Source organism: Chiloscyllium punctatum, chromosome 11, assembly GCF_047496795.1.
Source record: "Chiloscyllium punctatum isolate Juve2018m chromosome 11, sChiPun1.3, whole genome shotgun sequence".
In the NCBI taxonomy this organism is placed as follows: domain Eukaryota; kingdom Metazoa; phylum Chordata; class Chondrichthyes; order Orectolobiformes; family Hemiscylliidae; genus Chiloscyllium; species Chiloscyllium punctatum.
The window spans coordinates 11,091,541-11,104,420 of NC_092749.1; positions in this window are offsets into that span (position 1 = coordinate 11,091,541).

A 12,880-nucleotide genomic window follows, 5' to 3' on the forward strand; every position below is an offset into this window, starting at 1 on the left:
AGGACTGGCTGCACCGGTGGAGAGAAATCAGAGTTTACCTTTCAGGTCGAGTGACCCTTCCTCAGAACTTAACCTGAAGCTTTGACTCTGATTTCTCTCCACAGGTGCTGCCAGACCTGCTGAGCTTTTCCAGCAATTTCTGTTTTTGATTTTCTGACTTACAGCATTCTCAATTTTTTCGTTTTTTTACTTCAAGGTTGAGTACACTGGGGATTATGTGTTTTGGAATTCAGACGAATGAGGGGGGGAGTCTTATAGAAGCATACAAAATTATGAAGGGAATAGACAAGATAGAATCAGGGCAGTTGTTTCCACTGGTGGGTGAAACTAGAACTAGGAGGCATGGCCTCAAAATAACAGGGAGTAGGATTTAGGTCTGAACAGAGGAGGAATGTCTTCACCCAGGGGGTTGTGAATCTGTGGAATTCCCTGCCCAGTGAAGCGATTGAGGCTACCGTGTTGAATTTTTTTAAGGCAATGACAGATAACTTTTTGAACAGTAAAGGAATTAAGGGTTTTGGTGAGAGGGTGGGTAAGTGGAGCTGAGTCCATGAAACAGTCTCCAGTGCTTTAAGATTTTCGGATTTTAACTCACAAGGGAGTCAGGAAAGGATATCCAGTTATATCAGACATCAAACTACTGCATGAGTCACAGGAAGCTAGTTTGCAGATACCACAAACGATAAAGGAGACCAAATGGAATGCTATTGTTTATTAAGAGAGGGAATTAACATAACAGTAAGGAAATAACATTTCACTGTGACAGAGCATTAATAAGTCCACCTCCCAAATACAGTGTGCTGTTTTGGTCTCCTCATTTGAGTGAGAAGCTAATGCATTGGAACTGCTTCATGTGAGGCTTGTTGGATTGATGCTTCTTACAAAGGGCTGTGAATCTGTGGAATTCCATATCACAGAGTGCAGTAAAGGAACAGTCATCGTACACTTACTAGACCATAAGCCTGTTCTCTCATTAGAGAGAGAGAGAGATGACTGCTGGTCTTTTAACCTAAGGATCACCGCACCTCAGTCAAGGCGAGAGATTGAGAATGAGAGTCCTTCTTGGTAACCTCAGCTGGTGTAGGAGTTGATGCCATGCTGTTGGTTTCACTCACCAGTCATCTAGCCAACTGAACGAACCAAGCCCCTCCTTCTCGAGTGTGGAGGATGCTGGGACATTGAGTAAATTTAACAAGAAGGTTTTAAATTGGTAATGGGTTGAAGGGTTACAGAGAGTGGGCAGGAAAGTGGAGTTGAGGCTGAGATGAGATCAGCCATGATGGTGATAAATGACAGAGCAGACTCGAGGTGCTGAATGGTCTACTCCTGCTCCTAGTTTCGATATGTGGATCATGAGGAAAGGTTGGATAGGCTGGGCTTGTCTCCATTGGAGTTGAGAAGTGTCAGGGATGATTTGATTGAAGTGTATAAGATCTGGAATGGTCTTGACAAGGTGGATGTGGAAAGAATGTTTCCTCCCATGGGTGAGTGGAGAACGAGGTGGGTTCATTGTATTATTTTCAAATTAGGGGTCACCCTTTTAGGACAGAGATCAGAGGAAACAATTTCTCTCAGACTGTGTGTGACTTTGTAACTCAGCTGAGGAAGGCTGTCGAGGTGGGTTCATTGTATGTTTTTAAGACAGAGGTAGATATTTTCGTGTTGTGCAAGGCATCCAGAAGTTATCAGGGATAACAAGGGATGTGGAATTCAGAATACAATCAGATTGTCCATGATCTCATTGAGTGGCAGACCAGACTTGAAGGACTGAGCAGCCTGATTCTGCTCCTAATTCATAAGTTCATGTACCGTGGCATTTGAGAGCATGATAAATGTTTAAAAGTTTGCTCAGTTCAGAATCACAGTGTCACTGTTACAGTGCAAAAGGAGGCCATTTGGACCACTGAACCTGTACTGGCTCATTAAATGAGCATCATTGTCTCATGCAAATCTGCTATCTTTTCCCCATCCCTTTCTAACTAAATAATCATCCATTTCCCTCTTGAATACCTCAATTGAATGTGCCTCCATCACATTTCCAAGCAATACATTCCAATACCCCAACTACTTTACCTCTTTTCACTCTTACTTCTTTTTGCAGATCACATTAAATCTATGTTTTCTCAATCTTTTTCCTTTACGAGTAGGAACAGTGTCTCTCTGTCAACTCTATCCAGCTTGCTCATGATTTTGAAAGCCTTTATCAAGTCTACTCTTAGCTTTCTTCTCTCCAAGAAGAATAGTCTCAACTTCTTCAGTCTATCCTTACAACTGAAATTCCCCAACCCTCACTCCACTCTTGTAAACCACCTCTGCACCCTCTCTATATTTCCTTCCTATCATATGGCATCCAGAACATTACACAATACTCTAGCTGATGTCTAACAAGAATCTTCCCCTAAACATAAAGCTGAGATGGCTGTATGCTGTACCTGATATCATCTCTACCTACTCCGCCTCCTTCAATGATCTGTGTGTATGTTCACATAGATCCTGCTGTTCCTGCAACCTCCACTTAGAATTGTACCCCTCTTTTATATTGTCTTTCAATGTTCTTCTGACCAAAGTGCATTACCTTGCCCTTCTTTGCATTGAACATCACCTGCCACCTATCTGTCTACTCCAACAGCTTGTCAATGATCTTCTTGAGTTCTACAATGTCGTCCTCAATTTGAGTCATCTGTAAGCCTTGAAACTGCCCCCTGCACATGAGGATCTAAATCATTAATGTATATCAGGAAAAGCAATAGTCCCAACACTGACCCCTGGAGAACTCCAGTACAAGCCCTCCTCCAGCTCAAAAGACCACTGCTGACCACTACTGTCTGCTTCCTATCATCCTTCCCATCACAGAGTTTTTTACTCACATTTCTGTTGTTTGGCAGTATATCAAATGCCTTATGAAAGTTCATGTATGCTACATCATTACCCTCAGTGTGACCTGTTACCTCTTCAAAGAAACTTCAGCAAGTTAGATAAGCTAGGCTTCCTTTAGAAATCCACGCTGACCCATCCTAATCTACCCACTTGGTCCCACATAACTACAATTCTATCCTGTATAATTATCTTCAGAAGCTTCCCCACCACTGAAGTTAAACTGACTAGTCTGTAATACTGGCTTATCCTTACAACTTTTCTTGAACAAAGGCACAATGTTTGCAAATCTCCAGTCTTCTGCCACTTGGCCCAAGTGCAGGGAGGACTGAAGGTCATGGTCAATGTCCCTGCAATTTCCACCCCCATTTCCTTCAAAATTTTTGGATGCATCTCATCTGACCCCAGCACTTTGTCAACTTTCAGTACAGAAAGTTTTTCCAACTTCTGCCTGTCAATTTTGAACCTTTCTAATGGCTGAGTTCCCTCCTGTGCTACCATGGCCACGGTTTCATCTCACTCTTTGGGAAAGACAGGTGGAAAGTATTCTTTGAACACTTTAGCTATGCACCCCGTTTCTAGGTGTAAATCCCCTTTGTAGCCCCTAATCTGCCCTACACCTTGACCTACCATTCTCTTTACATTAAATTGCTTTAGAAGGCTTTAAACACCTCCTTATACTGGCTGCCAGTCTTCTCTCATAATTTCTCTTTGCTCCTCTGATTTTTCACATCCCCACGAACCTTGGATATTCCTAATGGTTCTCAATTTTATATTCTACCTGACACTTTTTCTTCCTTATCATTTTATCTTAATTGCTACCTCCTTCATCATCCAGGGAGCTCTGGATTCGTTTCTCCTACCTTTTCCATTTCAGGGCCTATATCTCGATTTAACTTGAACTATTTCTTCTTTGAAGGTAGCCCACTGATTCTCCTCTCATTCCAGTCAATCCTGCTCAGCTTCTGATCTCTTTTTCTGCAAACATTTCTGGATTGTTACATCTCATTCTCTGCCATCATTGTGAACCTTATGATACGATGATCACTGTTAAAGAGGGAATAATTCTGGCTCCAATTTAAATGACTTTCTCAGTGTTCAGAAAGAGAAACTCCAATGCTTGGAACTCAAATCTAAATAAGAACCCTGGAACAAGAGATGGAAGCAGATATAAGCCACCTGGGACTTTGGGCCAGGCCCGTTTTTCAGTAAGGTCAAAGCTGGTCTGATCTTGAGCTCAACTCAACTTTCCAGCCTTCCCCCTTCGCTTTTAAAGAATGACCTCACCACCAGGATCCTTTGTGGTGATAGTTAAACCATTGAGACTCATTTAAAAGAAACAATTTCACTACCATGACTCCAGTCAAAGAAAATGTTTAAGGAACTATTTTTAAGAATCTACGTGAAAGGAAATCCTTGTCTACATGTGATTTCTCTTTTACCAAATTTCTTGTTCAAAAAAATGTGATAATCTCTAGTGATGAATAATTCAGTTACTCAGCTGAACGGTAACAGCAAACTGAACACACACGCAGAGTGAAGCTCAGTTGCTTCATGCTGTTGGAAACAGGAAATTCTTCAGGCCAGCATGTCTGTAATTGTAATTAGAGCCCTCTTGTTTAAAGAAAACAGAATAATTACAAATGGACCAAGTGCATCATCCAACACATTCCTTTACTTCTCTGCATTTTCACTTGTTAAATTAACTCATTCCTTTCCAGGACTTCAGAACTCCTCACATCTCTCAATCATCGCTTCTCCTAAAAGTTTCTTATGCCCCAAACATACTGTCATCCATTCCCCATGTCCTCAAGTTATTGGCAAGTTATGTGACATGGGGGTGGCACAGTGGCTCAGTGGTTAGCACTGCTGCCTCACAGCCGCAGGGTTCTAGGTTCGATTCCAGCCTCAGGCGACTGTCTGTGTGGAGTTTGCACATTCTCCCTGTGTCTGCGTGGGGTTTCCTCCAGGTGCTCTGGTTTCCTCCCACAGTCCAAAGGTGTGCAGGTCAGGTAAATTGGTCATGCTAAATTGTCCGTAGTGTTAGGTACATTAGTCAAAAGGGAAATGGGTCTGGGTGGGTTACTCTTCGGAGGATCGGTGTGGACTGGTTGGGCCGAAGGGCCTGTTTCCACACTGTAGGGAATCTAAATTACAGGCTCTGTGGGCTGAAAGCCCTCTTCTGGACAATATGATTTGTCCTGTATGATTCCATTAAGTGCTTTAGGATATCATGTAGATATTAAACACATTCAAATCTATTTTCTTTTATTTGTTTAAATTATGGTCACTTCAATGGTCACTGGACAACTCATGTCACTGGACTCTGGCGAGAAATAGCTGCAACAATCTAGTGGTGGTGAACCAGAATTCTACCGGGACTTACTGCCCAGAACCAGGAGAGAATATACTGGGCAAGCAGAATCTAGCAGTCTGTAGGTAATTGCTTCTATCAGTCCAGTACAACTCCCGGTTCCTTCTGGGCTTTTACAGAACTCGCTGAAGAAACTGCAAGTCACATGTAGGCACAACAGGAAAAATTTCATCCTCAATGTTATCTGATGTGCTCTGTCTCACATCTTTAGCTCCTCATAGTACAAAAGGATATCCTTTGAAAAACCTTCAGAAACTGACCACATTATACCTGGACGACATCTTTCTTCCATTCTCTCCTTACCCTCTGCCAACCACCCCCACCCCCACCCCCACACAGCCCTGTCTTGTTTGTGTAAAAGCGTATGGAGCTGGAAAAGCACAACAGGTCAGGCAGCATCCGAGGAGCAGGGGAATGGATGTTTTGGGCATATGCCCTTCCTGATGAAGGGCTTATGCCCGAAATGTTGATTCTCCTGCTCCTCAGATGCTGCCTGACCTCCTGTGCTTTTCCAGCACTACACTCTCGTCCTTGCAGTCCTCACCTTCTCCTGTCTTGTTTGTGACTTGTTTACCTTGCATTTAGTGGAGAGGATGAATTCTCTTATTTTCACAACTTAATTTACACCTGATTTCCATCCATTCTTTTTTGTATTCATCATTATCAACCCCTTTGTCTTTTACCCTGGGCCTCCATGTCTATTAAAAGTATGTATAAAAAGAAATTTCCAACCCCTTTCAGCTCTGAAAAAGAGTCATACCAGACTTAAAATGTCACCTCTCATTTCTTACCACCGATGCTGCCAGATCTGCTGAGTTTCTCCAGTATTCTCCATGTTTGTTGTTTTCATTGTGGATGGCATGGTGGCTCAGTGGCTAGCACTGCTGCCTCACAGCATAGGGTCCCAGGTTCGATTCCAGCTTCGGGCGTCTGTCTGTGTGGAGTTTGCACATTCTCCCCATGTCTGCGTGGGTTTCCTTCTGGGTACTCCGGTTTCCTCCCACAGTCCAAAGATGTGCAGGTTAGGTGAATTGGCCATGCTAAATTGCCCATAGTGTTAGGTGCATTAGTCAAAGGGAGATGGGACTGGGTGGGTTACTCTTCAGAGGGTCGATGCGGACTTGTTGGGCCAAAGGGCCTGTTTCCACACTGTAGGGAATCTAATCTAATCTAAGAAATTCATGTGCAAATTAACATCTATACTGGGATACATTCCTTCTCCATCATTTAATATTTGGGTTTCCATAAGTGTATTCATCCCAATTCTCCAGAATTCCATTCAGATTTGGGATTGTGGTGCTGGAAAAGCACATGAGGTCAGGCAGCATCCGAGGAGCAGGAGAATTGACGTTTCGGGTAAAAGACCTTCAATCTGGAAAATCCCGACTTTGATTTCCAGCATCTGCCGTCCTCACTTTCTACCAGAATTTCATTCAGGCCTTTTGAGGATCTGAAGAATGAAAATCCTGGAATCTCACTAACAAATGCTTCTTTGATGTGTAGGATAGAGCTGATGGAATATTTAGTTCCATCTTGCCTACCCACTTATTGAGGTTAAAAACAATGACTGCAGATGCTGGAAACCAGATTCTGGATTCGTGGTGCTGCAAGAGCACAGCAGTTCAGGCAGCATCCAATTTCAAGGGCTGGATTAACAATGGCTAACCATTGCTTCATCGTGTTTTTTCCACGCCAAGCAGGGTTTGGGGTGGCTACAGAGGAAAGCACAACTAGGTCAAGTATAATTTTCTTTGTAAATTCTGTGTTCCTCCAGTTCCTGTCTCTTCTGCATCCTCCACTTACATTGCACTGACATAAGGTTCTTTTTTTTTGCATTATAAGACCATAAGAAACAGAAACGGGAGTAGGCTGTTCGGTCCCTTGAGCCTACTCTGTCATTAAATAGGATCATAATATAGACAAGCAGGAGGCTGGAAGAACACAGAAAGCCAGGCAGTATCAGGAGGTAAAAACCAACGAGATAAAAACAATGACTGCAGATGCTGGAAACCAGATTCTGGATTAGTGGTGCTGGAAGAGCACAGCAGTTCAGGCAGCATCCAAGTAGCTTCGAAATCGATGTTTCGGGCAAAAGCCCTTCATCAGGAGGTGGAGAGGTCAACGTTTCAGGTGTAACCCTTTTTTAGGAATGTCTCTATGCAATAGGATCATGGCTGATCTGGCATTCCAAATTCTTGCCCTTCCACCGTAACCCTTGATTCCTTAGTTCACCAAAAATCTATCTATCTCACCTTAAATATATACAAGAATTTTGTCCCCACAACTCTCTCTAGCAAAGAGTTCCAAAGACTCACAAGCCTCTGAGAGAAGAAATTCCTTCTCATCCCAACCTTAAATTGGTGCTCCTATATCTTGTGGCCTCTGGTCCTAGACTATCCCATGAGAGGAAATATTCAGCATTGACCCTGTCAAGCCCTTTAAGTTCCAATGAGATCACCTCTCATTCTTCTAAACTCCAGTGAGTAGCGTCCCAATCCATTTAGCTTTTGCTCATAAGACAAATCCTCTATACCAAGGATCATCCCAGTGAACCTTCTCTGACCAGTCTCCAAAAAATGAATACTTTCCTTAAATATGGAGACCAAAACTGCTCACAGTACTCCAAGATGTGGTCTCCCCAGTCCCTTGTATAGTTGCAGTAAGACTTCCCTACTCTTATACTCCAATCCTCTTGAAATAAGGGCCAACATTCCATTCCCCTTCCTGATTACCTGCTGTCCTTGCATGCTAGCTTTCAGTGTTTCAGGTACAAGTTCACCCAAGACCCTCATGTTGTAGATTTCGTCAATTTCGCTCCAGTTAAATAATAGTCTGGTCTTTTGTCCCTTCTGAAATCTACAACTTTGTATTTTCCAATACTGTACTCCATTTGCCAACTTTTGCCCATTTGATTAACCCATCAATATCTATCTGTAAACAGTAAAATATCACACAACGCCTGGTTATAGTCCAATAGGTTTATTTGGAAGCACTAGTTTTCAGAGCACTGCTCCTTCATCAGGTGGTTGTGGAGTATAAGATTGTAAGACACAGAATTTACAGCAAAAGTTTACAGTGTGATGTAACTGAAATTATATCTTGAAAAAGATCTGGATTGTTTGTTAAGTATCTCATCTTTTAGAATGAACATGTTGGTTTCAGTTCTTTCATGTAAATCATAAAACTTTTTTTTAGAAGTTATATTCTCAAGTGAACTTTAATAATAGGTGTCATGTCGGCCCAGATAATGTATTGAAGGTGTGAGGTGCCCTGTGTGAGACTGTGCCACACCAGGTTTTAGATTAGAGTGGTGCTGGAAAAGCACAGTAGTTCAGGCAGCATCCGAGGACCAGTAAAATCGATATTTCGAGCAAAAGCCTAATGAAGGACTTTTGCCCGAAACGTTGATTTTACTGCTCCTCAGATGCTGCCTGGACTGCTGTGCTTTTCCAGCACCACTCTAATCTAAACTCTGGTTTCCAGCATCTGCAGTCATTGTTGTTACCTGTGCCACAACAGTCCGACTGGTTCTAATCTAAAAGATGGATTTACAGAATCTGACATGGATTCATGCAGTTTTTGAGCAAAGTAAAATGTAATTCTGCAAGTACAAATTCACCCCACAAACTTATATGTCTGTGTGTGTGTGTGTGTGTGTGTGCGTGCGTGTGTGTGTGTGTGTGTGTTGCAATGGGGTTACCTGTAGTGTGACATGAACCCAAGGTCCTGGTTGAGGTCATCCCCATGGGTCCCGAACTTGGCTATCAGCCTCGGCTCGGCCACTTTTTGTTGTTGCCTGTCCCAAAGTCTGCCTTGGAGAATGGTCGCGCAAAGGTCGAAGGTCAAATGTCCTGGACTGTTGAAGTAGTCTCCGAGGGATCATTCTAAAAGATGAGAGACTTTACAAACAATCCAGGCTGTTTTCAATATATAATTTCAGTTACATCACACTGCAAACTTTTGCAGTAAATTCTGTGAATTATGATCTTATTCTCCACAACCACCTGATGAAGGAGCAGCGCTCCAAAAGCTAGTACTTCCAAATAAACCTGTTGGACTATAACCTGGTGTTGTGTGATTTTTAACTTTGTACATTGTAGTCTAACACCAGCATCTCCAAATCATATCTGTAAACTGTTTGTAACCCTCTCACAGTTTACCTTTTCACCTATTCTTGTGTCCCCTACAAATCTGGCTACAGTACATTCGCTTCCTTTCTCCAAGTCATCAACATATATTGAAATAGTTGAAGTCACAGCACTGATCCCTGTGGAACACCACTGGTCATCAACCTGAAAAAGTACCCTTATTCTCATTCCCTGTTTCCTGTTTTTGAGCCAATTCTCTATCCACGCCAATATGCTACATTGAACACCATGGGCTCTTATCTTAAGACTTAATATTTTGTGAAGCGCTGTGCTAAACACAAATTTGTAATTCCAAATACAGCACATCTACTTGTTCCCCTCTATCCACTCTGGTTGAGAATTCCTTGAAAAACTCTAATAAATTAATCAGGCACAGCTTCCCATTCTGACTCTGATTGATTAGATATTACAATCAGATCAATCATATATTTATTAGTGTAAGTAAATGTACATGAATACTTGCAATTTTCTGTGTCTTCCTCTTGCAGAGCAGATGGATTCTATCCAGCAGTGCAGGAATTGGCTTAATCCCAGGTAAAGGTTGCCGTTTCACTGTGAGGCAGCTGACAGCTGGTTGTTATCAGATCCCATTAAGTCCTGGAGGGGGGAACTAAAATTGATCTCTGTTGCTGCTTTAGGCAGGCTCTTTTATCATAGTATGATGCGAAAGTGAGAAAAATCAAAAGAATCGCAGAAAAGCAGAGGGAATTTCCACTTTGAAATCCCAGATCTGGGATACTATGGGCGTAGTGGGAGTTAGAATACAAAATAACAAGACTGCAGGGAACTTACATAGATATAACACACCTATTTTATTTGGACAATATGTTAGGAATACAATTATCTTGCACAAGTTAAAATTATTCTTGGAAAGATGCTTGAAAATTTTAAAAGATAAATCGGAAATTATGCATCTCAAGAAAGATCTTACATGTGCTGGTATACATTCAATGATGGGTTGGAGCTACAGCCCAGCCAGGTTTTGTGCAGGCTTTCCCATCTATTCTGCTGTTTTATCTTGTCCTGAAGAACCAATGATTACAACCTGTATTTGATACATAATTCAAAATAAATCGTGGAGACAATGGAGGTAGTTTAACTTTACTCCTCAGGATGGATACCAAAAACAATTAATTGTATGTTTATTTTACAAACTGTCCTGTGTTACTGTCCATTAACTTCAAAGAAGAGCAAACCAGATGAGATTTGCATTGAATCAAGATAAGTCACCATCATTTTTAATGGTCTCTAACTCATAGATCTTACAAGTTGGTAAAAGGTGCTGCATAAGGTGGTGCTTTTGAAAGGGTCAATGTTGGAGATTGCATCAAGATGGTGATATCAAACTAGATTTGGTGGGAATAAACCAGAAAATAGATTTTGTGCAGTGAAATCTACTGGTCTCCTCATTGTTAATTTTTCAACAAGCTGTTTAAACATGGTATGTCTCTGGAGACAGTCAGACTGAAAACAAACCCTCTGAATCAGAGGTAGAGGCACAACCACAGCGCTGCAAAAGCTCAAAGCATTCAACACTCTCTGAGCAAAGGGGTTCCTGATAATTATTTAAATCATCTTGTTCAGACATGGTAAGACATACTACTAAAGCAGGTGGGACTTGAATCCAGATCTCCTGGCTCAGAGATGAGGACACTACCATGGCATCACAAAGGCCCTTACTAGTCTCCTCATATTCTAGAATTTATTTATTGAAACATGTTTCTCATTAGCCTGTTTAGAGATGTTATTACACACCTCTGGAGCTGGTGGGACTTGAAACTGGGCCTCTCAGTCCAAGGGTAAGGAAACTACCACTGCAAGAGGGGCCCCTTCTCCTCATGTTCTAAGTTGGAATGTTCAAAAGCTAACCTAAGTGTAATAAAGTACAATTTGTTACAAATCAATGATGGCAGTTAGTCAACCAATTAAGGCTCTTAAACCCAATCAAACAAAAAGGATTTGTGGCAAAATCTTTGTGCTCACAAATACCACAGAATGTTCTGCAGCCGTAGTTTTGGATCTTGCTGCTGCAGTCTTGTCCCAGGAAAACTAACCTCAGTTATTCATCACAATACAGTCCTTTCTGCTATAACATGGTAGTTGTGTCCTTGTGTGACCTTGAGCTACATAAAAATTGTGCAATAAAAATATACTTAAAGTGTCGGGATGGAATGGTGTTATAGCCAATACACATATGCAAAAATGTGTGTTCACCTATTTATCAATTGCTTTACAGTCAACTTGTGCTGACAAAACATGCATAATACCAGAAAGGATGGTGCCTGCCATCAGATAGCCTCAGTCAAGACATAGAAGCAATGGAAGGGTGACATTAATAAAGGAGCTACATCAATCAAGCAGTGCCTCTCATTAAGGTGTGTCATACGGGTTGTGAGTGATTGTTGAAGAGACCAAAGACAATCTAAATGCTTGATCATTCTTTGACAGTAATGCAATGTGAATGGGAGCCAATAACTAATCTGGTGTCAGTCAACCTGAGGGATCAGACAAGGATTTGTAAGCAAAGAAGATCACTCTCATAGGTTGAAGTAAGACTATGGAAAGCTGTTCAACTTGTGGACAAGGATCTTATTGGAGGAACTACTGGAGTGTAAAAGAAGATGAAGGAATGCTGGTTGTCCAGAACCTTGAAGAATGTTCTCAAACAATAGTTCTACAAAACTTCTTTTCAGGAACAAAGGAACAGGGGATGTTTCTGTCAGTCTCTTGAGATTGTTCACATTTCTCTTTCTTATTGTATAATCACCTTCTCATCATCTCCCATCACCTCCCCAAAGATTCAGCAACATCTGCAAAGTCAGGTGATGTTTTTTCACTTCCCTTTCCTCTGAGCGGCTCTCTATAGAATCCTTTCTTTATCAGTATAGTTCCAGTCACAATCATTCTTTTTGCTTTCTCTGACTTTTGTTGATTTTCATTGCTCTTGAGAACATCCTATTCAATGGCTTCTTCTTTTGGGAATCAATTGCTCATTTGGCAGAACAATGAACCTTGTCTAAATCCAAAATACCGTGATGGAATTTGAGTGTTTTTTGAAGATTCCCACTAAATCTCAGAGATGAATTCACACACTGACAATTCCATGCTCACTCCATACCTCCATCCCAAATAAATCCAAGGACAAAAAGTCTTCTCGAGTGCTGTAGATTCGGACATCTGACTTTGTCCAGCTTAGGTGGATCATCATCCCTCTAGTGAGTCAATTAGTTGAGTTGTCCAGAGTGTGGTGCAGAATAATCACAATGGTGTGGGTTTTATCCCTACGTCAATTGTAGTAGCTTATGGATAGCTATCTGTTCGCATTCTCTGACACTTGGTGCAGACTTGTGCCCCTAAGCTGTATACAGGGGTTCCCTAATTTACGAACTTCTGACTTAGAATGCTCGCATATACAAACACGATCTCATATGTGGTTTCAATTTTAAAGACCCAATGTATAAACATTCCCATTATATGACTGGCT